This window comes from Lactuca sativa, chromosome 5, assembly GCF_002870075.4.
Source record: "Lactuca sativa cultivar Salinas chromosome 5, Lsat_Salinas_v11, whole genome shotgun sequence".
NCBI lineage: Eukaryota > Viridiplantae > Streptophyta > Magnoliopsida > Asterales > Asteraceae > Lactuca > Lactuca sativa.
The window spans coordinates 7,181,783-7,199,009 of NC_056627.2; positions in this window are offsets into that span (position 1 = coordinate 7,181,783).

Sequence of the window (17,227 nt, forward strand, 5' to 3'; positions counted from 1 at the left end):
CCATACGTTATAAAAAAATGGCTAAAATATATGCTTTACACATAATTAAAATTCAAAGTTTATTGTACGAATAATATTATATATGCATACTTCTGAGTTGTAATAGAAGACTTTTAAATAGAGTTTAGAATAAACTAACAATTAATCATTATGATTAACCCTTTTCAAATAATTATAGAAAAAAAAAACTCACTTAATAATATTTGGTTTTAGATTGTAATTTATAAATTGTGTGTTACCACGTTTCAAACATTTTAAATGATCCAACTAAAGTTTTTAAAATGCATTTTACCAAGTTAATTGTAAATATTTAAACACATAATTTTATGTACCCAAAATTCAAGTTGAAAAACATTAATCATTAATCAGTACATGTTTCTAGCAATCATTCACTCATTTGCTATCCTAATAGACAATATTTACATTACATATATAATATCATTAAACACACAATCTTATACCCAAAATTCAAGTTCAAAAGAATATTAAACATGAATCAAATACCAACCAAACCAAAATCACTTACAAACCAATAACTATTTACCAAAAATACTAATGCTATCTAACTATCCAATAATTTTTATCGTCATTTTTCTATTTCCATTTCGGTTGCTTATCGTGTCTTCCAACATCATATATACGGAAAAAATTAATGTAAAAGTGAATATATAACCACCACTTTGTTATTAAATGATAAAATAAACTTATAATTACATTTAGCAGTGTCATCATCTTTGAAAATGTCTTCGATGCTGTCCACATCTGCAACCAACTTACTACCCAATCTTCGGTGCAAACCAAGGTCTCTACTATAGGTGCAACCAAGTTTGTTTAGTAAGGATCAAATATGTAGCATCTTGTACTAAAAGCCGATTTAGACACTACAGTAGAGATTTGAATGCCCAAAATATATAAATATATAAAGTGTTAAATTATAATAACTACTATAATAAAATATATAATTAATTAAAGTTAACCTTTTGCCATACCTGAGACAATCGAGTAATGGGATGCATTATTTTTTCCACCAAAACAAATATTAAAGTCTTTAAAGTATTGGGTTGGTGCATCGTTCAAATATCGTGTTAACTCCGTTTTCATTGAAGCCGATGAGTTTTCCGATTGAACCGTTTTCTAGAACTTATAGTTTTTACATAATGATAATAATAATAATAACTAGTGGCGAAACCCTGCTACGCAGGGTTTCGATTAAGACCAGAATTCCCCAAAAGTTTCTCAACCGAAATGCCCTTGGTCACTTTCATAATGATTTGAATACTTTAAATAAAAAACCAACTAACATTACATGCCAACAGGTCATCCTTAATTAAAACAGAAAGAATGCCACATCATCACCATCATGGACCAAAGTTCCCCAAAAGCCTCTCAACAGCAGAGCATGAACATTGCCTGGAGTAGCACTAAAAACCCTAATATTCTCTTGCACATCAAAGAACCCCATCTCCTGAAGTTGACACAGTTGAGTTGCATAAAGTTGCTCCGGTGCCACTATAAATTAAAAACAATAATCATCGTCATCATCATAAATAAAAGTTCATGGGTAAACACGTAAATTTACAAAAGAACTTGACTTACCATCAGGGACATTTGGGACTCCCATGCCACCAGCTCCAAGTCCACTAAACATACTCATCAACATGTCTAATCCCATATTGTTTTGTCATCCTGCAGATTAAAAACTTGAAATAATACTAAAATGACATATGATTTATAAAAATTATTAACAATGGAAGTGTCTAGTTAGCACCTGCGGAAGCACCTGAGTAGGATTCCTGAAACAGAAAACTTAATGGGTTGAGCATGTAAAACTGACGAATATTGTGAATTTTTTTTTGAAATGTAAGGTTAAAATGGTCATTTGGTCTCTCATCCAGACCATCTATTCAGTCTAGAAAAGAAACATGCCTCATGTATAGTTGTATACAATACTTTATTCAAACAGACAATATAATCCATTCAAATACTTTACCAATGATAGATATATTCAAGTGATTCTTTTTTACTTAATACATAAATGCCAACTTAATTGGATCATTTTGGCACTTAAATCAAATCAGTTATAGTAAAAAAAAAAATTGCATTTCCACTTACAAAGTTGGTTGTTGTTGATTAAGTCGGGGTAGAAGCTGTTGTGAAGACATCATTTGTTGTATAAAATAAATCAAGTTATCATCAAACTCAAATTTCCAACAGTCAAAGTTACAGACCAAAATTACTCCACAATTTGTATACCTGCATCATTTGAGGTGAAGTTAACTGACGAAGCACTTCTGGATTCTGCGCCATCTCCCTCAACTGAGGGTTAAAATCAAACATAGTGCTAACTTGAGGGTTTTGACTCACAATCTACAAATTCACATCACCAATACCATTAAAAGAATTTATAAAAACTCCAATACCTAAACTATAGTGTATGTGACATCCCCAAAATCTCGGCCAGAAAAGACCGATTTCATTTATGCTTTTTAAAATAATTTCAGAGTAAATCCTTTTGATTTAAAAGTGTTGCGGAATTTGTTCCCAAAACAAAACATGATAAATAATATTTATCAAAGCATTTCATCAAGAGATGCATTTTCATTATATAATCAAAACTCGGGATGTCATGTTCCGATACAGACCATAAAGCATAAACGATAACATTACAAGTCATTCAACAAATATATACATATACAGACTTGTAAACAAAACAACTCGATGATTCATCCATCTTACGCCCTTACGCCACTTCCTGTAATACAAATAAAACTGAGTGGGTCAGGCTTGGGAGCCTGGTGAGCATATAGGGTTTTCAACCCACAATAAATAAATTATATTTAATTTCACCAACCAATCACTATCCCGATTACCCATTCCCGTTATCCTCACTTTACGTCCCTAAAATAACATCTATCTCAAGGGACCTAATCTAGGATTTTCATCGGGACGGACATTACTGCTAAGGGGTTTCCTCAACAATAGATATCCTAAAGGCAACCATGAGGGGGATAGAGTACACCGGTGAACACATCGTTCACAACACCTACAGGTTATGAACCTGCTAGCGTTCCACAGGACTGTCTAGAAAGAGTCCGTGGTCGTTATCCATACTCCGCTGAATAACTAGATCAACAACAACAACAACAACATCGAGGCCTCTCATCTGTTTATTACACACCAACTATCTACTTATGTTCTACCCAACATATTAGTAGATAAAAATATATATTTTCATACATAGTTTAAAACCTGTATATCATTTTCATTCAATACATATTCCACATAACAGATGAGGCACACCCACATAACACGTATTTCATAGAAAGTAAATCAGATCTATGAGATAGTAGAGAATGAATATACATTCACACTTATAACAACAAAATTATACACATAAACAACAATATACTTAATACACTCAAACCATACTTGGATTATTATCGTGTTTATGAAAGGTAGTATACACTCACTTGATCAGAAGACGATCAAACAACACTACGGCTTGTAGAAGTAGTATTCTTCAGCAGATCTGGAAGATCTTCACAAAAATCGAACTTCTCGCGGGCAGAGCTTCGGCTCGGGAACCGCACTTCTCGGGATCTTTGGGATCTCGGGACTTGCTTCGGATCTTGCTTCGGGACTCGGGAATGATACCGGGGCTTCGGGGTACTTCTGGCATGCAAATCGATGCAAAACGGGAGAGAAAAGAGAGAAAAATAGCAACGGAGTTGGCTGCCCTCACATCCTATTTATAGGAGGTTGGAGCCTCGGAGTACGCGGGGCGTACTGCCTCAGAATCGTCATTGCTTACGTATCCGAAGAACTCGAGTGCGAGGTGTGTCATGCTTCGCTGTACGCGGGGCGTACGCTAGTACACTGGGCGTACTTCGGATGAGTCCGATGACTCCTCTTCGGATAATGCCGGATTTAATAATTAAATTTAATTATTAATTATTTAATAAACTTCGAAAATTCATATCTTCTTCATACGAACTCCGTTTTCGACGTTCTTTATATCCACGCGTAGGTGAGACTACGATCTACAACTTTCGTTTAGACTCCGTCGGCTAGTTTTGATTTTATTTTTATTATTTAATTTTAATAAGTCGGGACAGAAAAACTTCGTTATAAATTCATAACTTCTTCGTTTGACGTCCGTTCTCGCCTAACTTTTCATCGCTTCGATACCAACAACGAGACCTTCGATCCTCGTTTAGATTGCTTCGACTAAAAACCGCTCGATCTCAAATCGAGTATTTCAGGCTGCATACCGCTAAGTCGAAACTTCAGAAAATCATAACTTCCTCATACGAAGTCAGATTTGGGCGTTCTATATATATTCGGAAACCTCGTTTCAACTACTACAACATTAACCAAAGATATCAAGTTTATTTTACACTAAATTTTTGATGCTTCTTTTTATTCTTAATTAATCCAACCACATAATTAAGCAATTAAGCACAAAACACATAATACTCAAATAATACACTTCTATTATTTCAAAACGGGTTACAAAGGTTAACCTAGACTATTATATCAACATTAATGACAAGCCCAGAAACGCAGACGTTACAATTCTCTCCACCTTAGAATGATTTCGTCCCCGGAATAACACATCAACAAACAACTGCGAATAGTGACCCATCATGTCACTCTCCGTCTGCCAGGTGAGATTCGGCCCATTCGTGTGTTTCCATCGGACAAGCACTAACTCGACCATCTTGCGTCGCAACTTCTTAGTCTTCCGGTCAACGATTGCCTCTGGTTCTTCAATCAACCTTTTGTTCTCATCGATTCTCAACTCCGAAAGTGGAATCATGTCGGGAACTTCCCCCGTGAACTTCCTCAAATAACACACATGAAAAGTGTTATGAATTCCATTCAGTTCTTCTGGTAGTTCGAGCTTGTAAGCTTGGTTCCCAATCCTCTGAAGAACTTTAAACGGTCCAATAAACCTTGGACTCAACTTTCCCCTTTTACCAAATCTTATAAGTCCCTTCCACGGCGAGACTTTAAGCAAAACCGAATCTCCAACTTCAAAAGCCATCGGTCTTCGCTTTTTGTCAGCATAACTCTTTTGACGATCCTGAGCTGCTAACATTCTTTCCCTAATTATTTTCAACTTTTCAGCAGTTTGATGGACTATCTCTGGTCCCATAAACTGCTTTTCCCCAGCCTCAAGCCAACAAGACGGCGTACGACACTTTTGTCCATACAAAGCTTGGTAAGGTGCCATCTTAATGCTCGAGTGGAAACTATTATTGTAGGAAAATTCTACCAAAGGTAAATGTTCATCCCAATTACCTAGGAATTCCAAGGTACATGCTCTCAGCATATCTTCAAGTGTTTGTATCGTTCTTTCACTCTGACCATCAGTCTGCGGATGGTAAGCTGTACTTAAACACAACTTGGTACCCAATTCCTCTTGTAGACTTTTCCAAAACCTTGAGGTGAAACGGCTATCACGATCCGAAACAATCGTTAACGGAACACCGTGAAGCCTCACAATTTCCTTCACGTAAGAATTTGCAAGCTTTTCCATAGACCATTTCTCCTTGGCTGCTATGAAATGCGTACTCTTAGTGAATCGATCAACGACCACCCAAATCATGTCGTGACCATTCTTTGTTCTGGGCAGTTTAGTGACAAAATCCATATCAATGTCTTCCCACTTACCCATAGGCACAGGCAATGGTTCTAAACTCCCGTACGGTTTCTGATGTTGTGTCTTTACTCTCGCACAAGTCACACACTCAGCCACATACTTTGCAACATCAAGCTTCATCGTCGGCCACCAATAGTAGGGTTTCAGGTCCCTATACATTTTAGTGCTACCGGGATGAATCGAGTACATGGTTTTGTGAGCTTCTTCCATCAGAAGATCTCTGACTCCTCCTGTCTTAGGTATCCAAATCCGATCTTGGAACACCTTCAGTCCATGACTGTTTACACTGAACACCAACGTTTTGCCCAAACGTTCCTCCTTTCGGTCATTCTTCTCAGAAGCTTCGCTTTGAGCTTTCTTTATACTTTCCAAAATAGTCGAGACAACTTCAATTCTCAACGCTCTTGGCCTTTTACTTTTAAGATTGACTTTCCGACTGAGAGCATCAGCAACAACATTAGCTTTACCGGGATGGTAAAGTATCTCACAGTCGTAGTCCTTGAGTAACTCTAGCCAGCGTCGTTGCCTCATATTTAATTCTTTTTGATTAAAGAGATATTGGAGACTCTTGTGATCAGTGAAAAGTTTGCACTTCGTGCCATAGAGGTAATGCCTCCATATCTTCAGAGCGAAAACTACCGCTGCCAACTCCAAATCATGAGTCGGGTAGTTCTTTTCATGCTCCTTCAGCTGTCGAGACGCATATGCTATCACCTTTTCTCTTTGGGTCAAAACACAACCCAATCCAACCCCATACGCATCGCTATAAACAGCAAAGTCTTCAACTCCATCGGGTAGAGAAAGTATCGGTGCCTCGCATAGCTTCTTCTTTAGCTTCTCGAATGCTTCTTTATGCTTATCACTCCAAGCATAAGTAGCTCCTTTGTGGGTCAAAGCTGTTAATGGACTAGCGATCGAAGAAAAACCTTGGATAAACCTTCGGTAATATCCGGCTAATCCCAAAAAGCTTCAGATCTCCGTGGGACTTTTCGGTGGTTCCCACTTCATCACAGCTTCAATCTTTGTTGGATCAACCATTATCCCTTCTTGGTTGACCACGTGACCCAAGAATTGGACTTCACGAATCCAAAAATCACATTTGGAGAACTTAGCATACATCTTCTCCTTCTTCAAGGCTTCTAACACTTCTTGCAAGTGTCTGTCATGCTCCTCTTGGCTTTTTGAATAAATCCGAATGTCATCTATGAACACTATCACAGATTTATCAAGGAAAGGATTACAAACCCTGTTCATTAAATCCATGAATGCTGCTGGAGCATTGGTTAGTCCAAACGACATAACCAAAAACTCGTACTGTCCATATCGTGTTCTGAATGCAGTCTTCTCAATATCCTGCTCCCTTACTTTCAGCTGATGATATCCTGACCTTAGGTCGATCTTTGAAAAATAACTTGAACCTTGTAGTTGATCGAACAAGTCATCAATCCTCGGCAACAAATATCTATTCTTTATTGTTGCCTTATTCAGCTCTCGGTAATCAATTCACATTCTCATACTTCCATCTTTCTTCTTTACGAATAACACCGGAGCTCCCCAGGGCGATAAACTAGGTCTAATGAAACCTTTGTCCAATAACTCTTGAAGTTACATCATCAGCTCCTTCATCTCCGTCGGTGCTAATCGATAAGGTGCTTTTGCAATTGGCGTTGTCCCTGGCAACAAGTCTATTCTAAACTTCACTTGTCTATCAGGCGGTAATCCAGGAAGATCTTCGGGAAATACTTCCGGATAATCACACACAACTAGAATATTCTGCATCACCTTCTTTTCCTTCTTAGCATCGATCACAAATGCTAAGTATGATGTACACCCTTTGGTCAAACATTTTTTGGCTTTCATTAGGGAAATGATTCCAGAATTCACTATGTGTTTGTCCCCATACACCATAAACGAATCTTTCCCAGGCGGGTTCACTTTCACTATCTTCTTCTTGCATAAAATTTCAGCATCATTGGCGCTAAGCCAATCCATTCCAAGCACGATGTCGAAACCATTAAGTTCGATAGGCAATAATTCCTCGTGGAACTTATTCCCATTCAGATCAATTAAGATGTTTTTCATACGATGACTAACAGGTACAAACTTTCCACTAGCAACTTCGACTAATAAGGCATTATCTAGTCTATCAACAGGCAAAGCTAGTTTTCTACCAAATTCATGCGATATAAAGGAGTAGTTGGCTCCAGAATCAAATAAAATTTGGGCAGGAAATTCGTTAACGAGAAAGGTACCTGAAGCGACATCAGCTTCATCTTTAGCAACTTCCAGTGTCATCTGGAATGCTCTCGCCTTTGGCTTTGGCGGAATGTTGGGTCTAGCTGCCTCCTTCTTCTTCGGGCAGTCCCTCGACATATGTCCCTCCTCACCACAACCATAGCAAACCTTCTTAGAGAGGGTACACTCATTGGCATAGTGCCCTGACTTTCCACACTTGTAGCATGTGGTCGCTACCTCACATTTTCCATGATGCTTCTTCTTACATTTGTCGCACCATTTCCCTTCGCCTCCACTTCCCCTCGAACCATACTTCGAGAACTTGTTTTTCTTATTGGACCCTGAAGTTCCATCGAACTTCCTCTTTTCACCAACTTCTATCCTTTCCATACCCTTTTCCTTCTGCTGGGCCTCCACATTCTTAGCTGCACGAACAACCGTTTTCAGAGTAGTTGCCGTCTTGACTGTCGGACCAAAGTCGGCAGGCAGTCCATTAGCAAACCTCTCAATCTTGGAGAGTTCCATTGGCACTAGGTACGGAAATAACTTCATTTTCTCAGTGAATGCAGCAGCATAGTCGTCTATGCTCATTTTCCCCTTCTTCAAGTTTTGGAACTCATTGTTCAGATCAATCAGATCTATCTCTAAACAATACTGCACCCTTAGTTGTTCCAAGAACTCCTCCCATGACATTTTCAGGGCTTCTCCTCGTGGCATAGTATCTGCCAACAACTTCCACCAACTCAAGACTCCAGTCTTCAGTTGTCTGACTGCAAAGACAGTCTTTTGTTTGTTGCTACATTCGCAACTTTCAAATACCATCTCCATTTCGGAGATCCAATCCATTATCTCAACAGGCTTTGGGCTCCCAGAAAGACTTGGCGGTTTGGCGCCCAAGAAGTTCTTGTACATTCGCCCATCCTTGTTGTTTCTCCTTTCCGGATCATTCCTTCGTTCTCCTTGAGTCCCAACTTGACTCATAATGCGACTATTGTTCCCTTCCTCCGATTACTCGGGGATCAATTCGGGTTCCTCAATAAGTATAATAGGTTCGTCCCTATTATCATGCAACATCTGTCGCATCTTATCCCTTTGTTCGGCTAGCATAGCCCGAATCATGGCTTGCACCCCAGCCATTGTTATTGGTTCTAGTGCTGTTGCTACAACAGGTATTTGCTCAATCACTGGCGGTTGATTCCTGTTTTCATCCGCATTTCCAACGCCACTCCTTGTTCTCACCATTTTTGATCTACACACCGAATAAGGTGAAATTTAGATCTTCATTCACGATAGATATTCAAATCATCCTTATTACTCCGAAACGTTTACATGCTAGTTCTAATACCGTAGACATACGCTTAGAATCCTACACACATAAGGTTTCCAGATCCGGTCGGCAACAGACCGTAGATCCGAACAATTAATATCATATATGGCAACATATAACATTTAGCACATAAAAGCATTTTAGGCAACTTTCCTAAAATAAACTAGTGCTCGTGTCTATAATATATCAGACACACTTCTCACAATCTCCACTTAGCATTCTAAGTTTAAGTCTAGAAATCCTACAAATTCCTAGTTCGCTTAAACTAACGCTCTGATACCAACTGTGACATCCCCAAAATCTCGGCCAGAAAAGACCGATTTCATTTATGCTTTTTAAAATAATTTCAGAGTAAATCCTTTTGATTTAAAAGTGTTGCAGAATTTGTTCCCAAAACAAAACATGATAAAATAATATTTATCAAAGCATTTCATCAAGAGATGCATTTTCATTATATAATCAAAACTCGGGATGTCATGTTCCGATACAGACCATAAAACATAAACGATAACATTACAAGTCATTCAACAAATATATACATATACAGACTTGTAAACAAAACAACTCGATGATTCATCCATCTTACGCCCTTGCGCCACTTCCTGTAATACAAATAAAACTGAGTGGGTCAGGCTTGGGAGCCTGGTGAGCATATAGGGTTTTCAACCCACAATAAATAAATTATATTTAATTTCACCAACCAATCACTATCCCGATTACCCATTCCCGTTATCCTCACTTTACGTCCCTAAAATAACATCTATCTCAAGGGGCCTAATCTAGGATTTTCATCGGGACGAACATTACTGCTAAGGGGTTTCCTCAACAATAGATATCCTAAAGGCAACCATGAGGGGGACAGAGTACATCGGTGAACACATCGTTCACAACACCTACAGATTATGAGCCTGCTAGCGTTCCACAGGACTGTCTAGAAAGAGTCTGTGGTCGTTATCCATACTCCGCTGAATAACTAGATCAACAACAACAACAACAACATCGAGACCTCTCTGTTGGAATAGTGTCTAAGACTGCAACTATATTAGGCAAGTATTTGATCCGGTTGTGCATGGTCCTTTTGGGTTGCCTTCACCATAGCAACTTGATAGGATGATTTATTAAGAGAGAGTAAATATTATTAATATATATTATGGGAATAATATAATGAATAATATATTTGTTATTTGATTAATATAAGTCATAGAATTAATTAGAATTAATTTGGTGACTTAAAGAGATTAATTAAATAAAGGGGTATAAACTGTCAATTGTTTGATAGTTAAACTTTATACTGTAAATCCATTAGGATATGCCTTGGACGAATTCTAAGAGCTTTAGGATAGCTAAAATCGTCCATATGCTTATCTATGGAATGGATTTGGATAGCCTTAAGAGAAGATTATCCAATTAGGGTTTAGGTTGTAACCCTTAAGGAGTCTACAAGTATAAATAGACCCTATGACATAGGGAATTCGACACCTCTGAAAAAGCAAGAGAACTCTGGTCGAATTCCTCCCCTCTCCTCTCTCCTAAATCATTCTTATTGCTATTGGTGTTTGTAAGCCATTAGAGGAGTGACACTTGTGACTCTAGAAGCTCCAAGACCTCAAGATCAACAAGGAACTCAAAGGTATGATTCTAGATCTGTTTCAATGTTGTTATTTAGCCTAATTAGTCATTAGAAGTCTTGGATTCAAAAGCATGTTTAGTAGAAAGCCTAGATCCAAGCATTAGGGTTTTGCATGCGCACATAGGAAAGTTCTTATGGCTAAAACCCATCAGTGGTATCAGAGCCTAGCTTGGTTTTCTTTAAATTATTGCTTGATTAACTGAAACAAACCTGCAAAATTCGATTTTTTGCTTTCTGAGTCACTGACTCGGCGAGTCCCAAGGTGGACTCGGCGAGTAGGCCTGACTCGGCGAGTCCCCTTGTGCACTCGGCGAGTCCAGGCGTCAGGAATGACCAGATTCGGGATTTCTTTGTGTTTATCTTATGGAAACTTACCTTAATGATAATAGATCAACCTAAATCCGATTTTATGATATATATGACTATTATCTTGATCTAGAAAAGGATATTTATCAACTAATTAAATATTTAATTTCCTTATATGATAATTAATTAATTACTTAACTATTTTGGTAATTATCTTTCAAAGAAATCTTGAATAAATCAAATATAGATAATTAGGATATTAATTGTTAATTGGAATTATTTGTTATTTGATCCTCCATGTTTTAAATGTTTAAAACCTACCCTCATGTTTTGAAATTTACTTTTATGATTAAAAGCTTTAATTTAGACAACTTAAATTTCAAACCCTAGATTTTAAAAGTTTTAAAATACAACCCTATACTAATATGACATTACTAGAATAATATATATATGTATAACTAAATGCTAGTCTTACCGTTAGTAGGCCTCATTCACGAAGCCGATCTATAAGGTGGGTATAAGGTTGCGACCTATAAAATGGCGCTTAATGGGTGTACACTCACACCCACCGCTTGCTTGATCGGTGGAGGGTCGTTAGCCGAACGGGTAGGATAGGGCAACCTCATTCTCTCATTAAAAGTATAATAAGAAATACAAAGTAACTACACATATTTTTCCAAAATTTCCCAATCCTAGTTACTTTAGGAAAAGTGAATTGATGCAATCCCATGAAATTACACTTTGCACCTTGCTAAGATGTTAGTGGAGCGTGTGTGGTTTACCGGCACACTAATTGGTTCTAAGCGAAGGTGGCAAAGGGTGATTCATTGTTTATCATAGTTCGATGGAGCGTGTGTGGTTTACCGGCACATCGAATAGGTGATTGTTACAATGAAGGCACCATGTGAATTTGCATGGTAATTCACACCCGCTTTGTGATCCTCGGCATCCCAGTCACAAACGAGAGGGGCATATCGAGATTTAAACATGCCATTGAATAGTTTCAATGAATCTCATCCGAACCTAGGAATTCTCAAAAAAAAAAAACACTTAGGACTAATAGTTTAAGTTTTGTGATGGAGAATTAGTGAATCGTCATTCACTTACCTTCAATTTATTTGCATGTTAGATTACGGCATCCCTTTTCTAGTATGTAAATGTTATTGTTGGATCCTAGCCCTAATTTTCTTATTGGGTGATAATTAGGGATTCTTATTCTAATCTATCTTCGTCCTTTTCTAATTGTAGATGTCAAACGCAAACAACGCTGCTGCTAGTTCTTTCACGTTGATGAGCCTTTGCCAAAAGGTCACCTTCGATGGAACGAACTTTAGCGAATGGATAAGATACATTCGTACCATTGCTCGCTATGAGGATAAGGAGTATGTCCTCGATGAGAAGCTCGAGAAAATCAGCCCCGAAATTGCTACTCCCGCCGAAATCACCGCCTTTGAAACTCATGAGCGAGATGCAACGAAGGTACATTGCATCATGATCGCCACCATGAACTCCGAATTCCAAAAGTCCTACGAGGACATGTACCCATACGAGATGCATCAAGACTTATTGGAGAGGTACCACCAAAACGCGAGACAAGAGAGGTACGAGATTTTCACTAACATGATTTCCGCGAAGATGGGTCATGGAGAATCTCTTACCGTGCACTTGCAAAAGATGCAAAGGTATGTCGACCGCCTCCGCAAGTTAAATGTTGACTTCGGTGAGGACTTGGCGATCGACATGGTGCTTCACTCTTTGCCTCCGATGTACAATCAATTTAGGATGACCTACCACATGAACAAAGAAGAGGTCACCCTAAGCAAGCTCCAAGGTCTCTTGAGGGTTGCTGAGAGCAACTTCAAAGACAAGTCTGTTGCACCTACTCCCAATCCGCCCGCTGCTCCTGTCTTGGCTATTGGACAAGGGAAGGGAAAGAAGAGGAAAGCTTCATCAAAGAACTATCGCAAGGTGAAAGCCCGAGATGGTGCCTCTTCTAGTGGGACCAAAGTTGATCCCGCTAAGCCCTGCTCTAACCCGAAGGAGGCGGAGTGCCACCACTGCCACAAGATAGGACATTGGAAGAGAAGCTGCCCGGATTACCTGCAAGCGATCAAAGAAGGAAAGATCAAGCCATCTTTCGCAGGTATATACACAATCAAATCTAACGATTCTAATCATGCTATTTCTTGGGTTCTTGATACCGGTTGTGGTTATCACATTTGTTCTGATGTGCAGGGACTAAAAAGAAGTAGGGATGTGGAGCAAGGAAGGATCAATCTAATCATGGGGAACAGAAGATCGTCGCCTGTGACCAAGATTGGAGTGTATTCTTTAGTGCTTAGAAATAGTTTAGTTTTGGATTTGAACAATTGTTGCTATTCGCCAGAAATGGCAAGAAACATCATTTCATTTCATGGTTTATATAGACAAGGATTTAGATTTTCTTTTAATAATGAGAATGGTTCCATTTTGGCTTATCTAAATGGTATCTTTTACTTTGAAGCTATACCATGCAATGGAATATATGAAACCGTTATGATTGTTGATAACTTAGGAAATGATGTTTTGAATATTGATTCTTCCACTAGTATGGATAAAGCATCCTTATGGCATTGTCGTCTTGGACATGTCAACAAGAAACGCATAGCCCAACTCCAAAAGGATGGAGTGTTGGAGTCATTCGACCTTAGGGAAGATGACACATGCGAGTCTTGTTTGCTTGGAAAGATGACTAAGTCGCCATTCACGAGTACATGTGAAAGGGGCGAGAGTCTATTGGACCTAATACATACCGATGTATGTGGACCGTTTAGATCAACCACGAAGGATGGGAACCGCTTCTATGTGACTTTTACCGATGACTATACTAGATATGGGTATATCTACTTAATAAAGCAAAAGTCAGACACCTTTGAAAAGTTCAAAGAGTTCAAGAATGAAGTGGAGAATCAATTGGGCAGGAAAATCAAGATGCTTCGATCCGATCGAGGAGGAGAGTACCTAAGTCTTGAATTCCACGATTATCTCAAGGAGTGTGGAATAGTTTCACAATTGACGCCTCCTAGGACACCGCAGTTGAATGGTGTGGCAGAAAGGCGTAATCGAACCTTATTGGATATGGTTCGCTCTACGATGAGTCGTGCTTCGCTACCAATCTCTTTTTGGGGGTATGCCTTAGAGACTGCCGCCCATATCCTTAACCGAGTCCCTACTAAGAAGGTTGCCAAAACACCTCACGAGATGTGGACAGGGAAAGCTCCCTCGTTGGCACATATCAAGGTTTGGGGTTGCGAGGCTTTCGTAAGACGAGATACTCACGACAAGCTTGAACCTCGAAGTGAGCGATGTATTTTCATCGGCTACCCGCAGACATCCTTTTGATATCTCTTCTATAGACCGAAGGACAATGTTGTCTTCGTTGCGAGGAGAGGAGTTTTCCGAGAGAGAGAACTCATAAGCCAAGGAGACAGTGGGAGGCAAATCGAACTTGAAGAGATTCAAGAGTCGATAGATAAAGGAACCTTTACCGTTGGTGTTCAACCCGAGGAGGAAACTCCGGTTGAACCGATTGACGAATCCTTACCTCATAGACGTTCCGATAGAGTTAGAGTTCATCCCCAGTTTTATGGCTTTCATATTACTACCGAAGGGGACACGTATATTAGTGATGGTACACTAGTAAACCTTGATGAACCTAATAGCTATAAGGAAGCCATGGTAGGCCCGGAGTCTGTAAAGTGGAAAGAGGCAATGGATAGCGAGATCCAATCCATGTATGATAACCAAGTTTGGAATTTGGTTGATCACGTGCCCGGACGAAAGACCGTTGGGTGCAAATGGATCTTCAAGAAGAAGACCGACGTGGATGGGAACGTACACACATATAAAGCACGATTGGTCGCGAAGGGCTTTACTCAAACTCCCGGAGTTGACTATGATGAGACCTTCTCACCAGTTGCGAAGATTAAATCTATAAGAGTGATGCTAGCAATTGCCGCGTTTCATGATTATGAGATTTGGCAAATGGATGTCAAGACCGCTTTCCTTAATGGAAAGTTGGCTGAGGATGTATACATGGCTCAGCCAGAAGGGTTTGTGGATCCGAAGCATCCGGATAGAGTGTGTAAGCTTGAGAAGTCCATTTATGGACTCAAGCAAGTGTCTCGCAGATGGAATCTTTGCTTCGATGAGAAAGTCAAAGAGTTTGGATTTGTACGAAGCGAAGACGAATCTTGTGTATATGTCAAAGCCAGTGGGAGTATAGTAAGCTTCCTCGTTCTATATGTCGATGACATTTTACTCATAGGAAACGACATCCCGACTCTGCAGGAAGTTAAGTCCTGGCTCGGGAAGTGCTTCGCTATGAAGGACCTCGGAGAGGCTTCTTACATTTTGGGAATAAGGATAGTAAGAGAAAGAAGTAAGAGACTAATTGGACTTAGTCAGAATACTTACTTAGAGAAAGTACTAAAACGCTTTAGTATGGAAAACTCAAAGAAGGGAGAACTACCAATACAAAGTAATGCCAAATTGAGTAAGACTCAAAGTCCGAGTACCGAAGCTGAAATAGCAGAAATGAGCCGAGTACCATACGCTTCCGCAGTTGGCTCAATCATGTACGCTATGACTTGTACTCGCCCTGATGTAGCCTTCGCTTTGAGCATGGTTAGCAGATATCAAGGGAATCCTGGCAAAGCACATTGGATTGCGGTGAAAAACATCCTTAAGTACCTTCGGAGGACGAAGGAATGGTTCTTAGTCCTCGGAGGGAGTGATGACTTGAAGGTGCGAGGGTATAGTGACGCCAGTTTTCAGACCGACAGGGACAACTACCGTTCGCAGTCGGGCTGGGTCTTTACCCTAAATGGAGGAGCAGTGACATGGAAGAGTTCCAAGCAGGAAACCGTAGCTGATTCAACGTGCGAATCAGAGTACATTGCAGCGAGCGAAGCGTCGAAGGAGGCAATATGGCTAAAGAACTTCATCGGTGATCTTGGAGTTGTACCTGCCATAAAGGAGCCAATGGAGATTTTCTGTGATAACGAAGGCGCGGTTGCCTTGACCAAGGAACCGAGGGATCATGGTAGATCAAGACATATCGACAGAAAGTATCACTTCATTAGACATCGTGTAGAAGAAGGACAACTCGTAGTGAAGAGGATATCATCAGAAGATAACCCAGCAGATCCGCTTACGAAGGGACTGAGTAGGGTTAAGCACTTGCAGCATGCTAGGAGTATTGGGCTGAAGGATGATATTAGCATAGATTAGATAGTATTAGAAACGTGTAATAGATAAATGTAATTGACATTTGATGATTAAATAAAGGAGTTTTATTTATGAGTAATGTTACTATCTTATGTTAATTGTTTAGCTATTGTTTCACTTTGCATGTTTTGACTTCCAGAATAATTAAGTTTATTAGGAATAATCGAATTGTTCAAATGGTCCACAATCGTTCATATGTTGGGAGTAGATATGAATGAAGATTGTCATGAATTGGTGTGTAGAATGTCTAAATGGTGTTAAACATAGCAAAAGATTGCTGCAACGTTCATGAGTGCTTATGAACTAGTTTTGAGCATTGGAATAAACCCGTGCTTGCTGGAATCACCTTATGGAATACGATATAAAAGGTGATCGCAAGAAGATAATATCATATAGTCTTAAAACCTAGACATATGGTTTATTATTTGTTAATTGATTGTACATTGATAATACGAAAACGCATCAGTAACTTGGTGTTATAAAACGTATTGTTGTGTGTAGTTGGTTAATGAATAAGTAAATGCATATAAGTCGAAGTTTATCTGTAACTTTTATCTAAGAAGGTAAAAGCGATATCTCGGCCGCTCGATGATTTGATTTGACTTATGTGTCGGGCCCGGTCAGAACTGAATTGATGTGTTCGATTAAGTTTTATGTCAAATAAATCAGAGATCGAGAAACCTAAATGCGTGACTAACCATTCCATAGGATTGTCAGCATGATATCTAACAGAGGACTGTACGTTCCCTTATCTAAAGGACAAGATTGATTAGATCAGAGTTGACAGCGTCTTTGA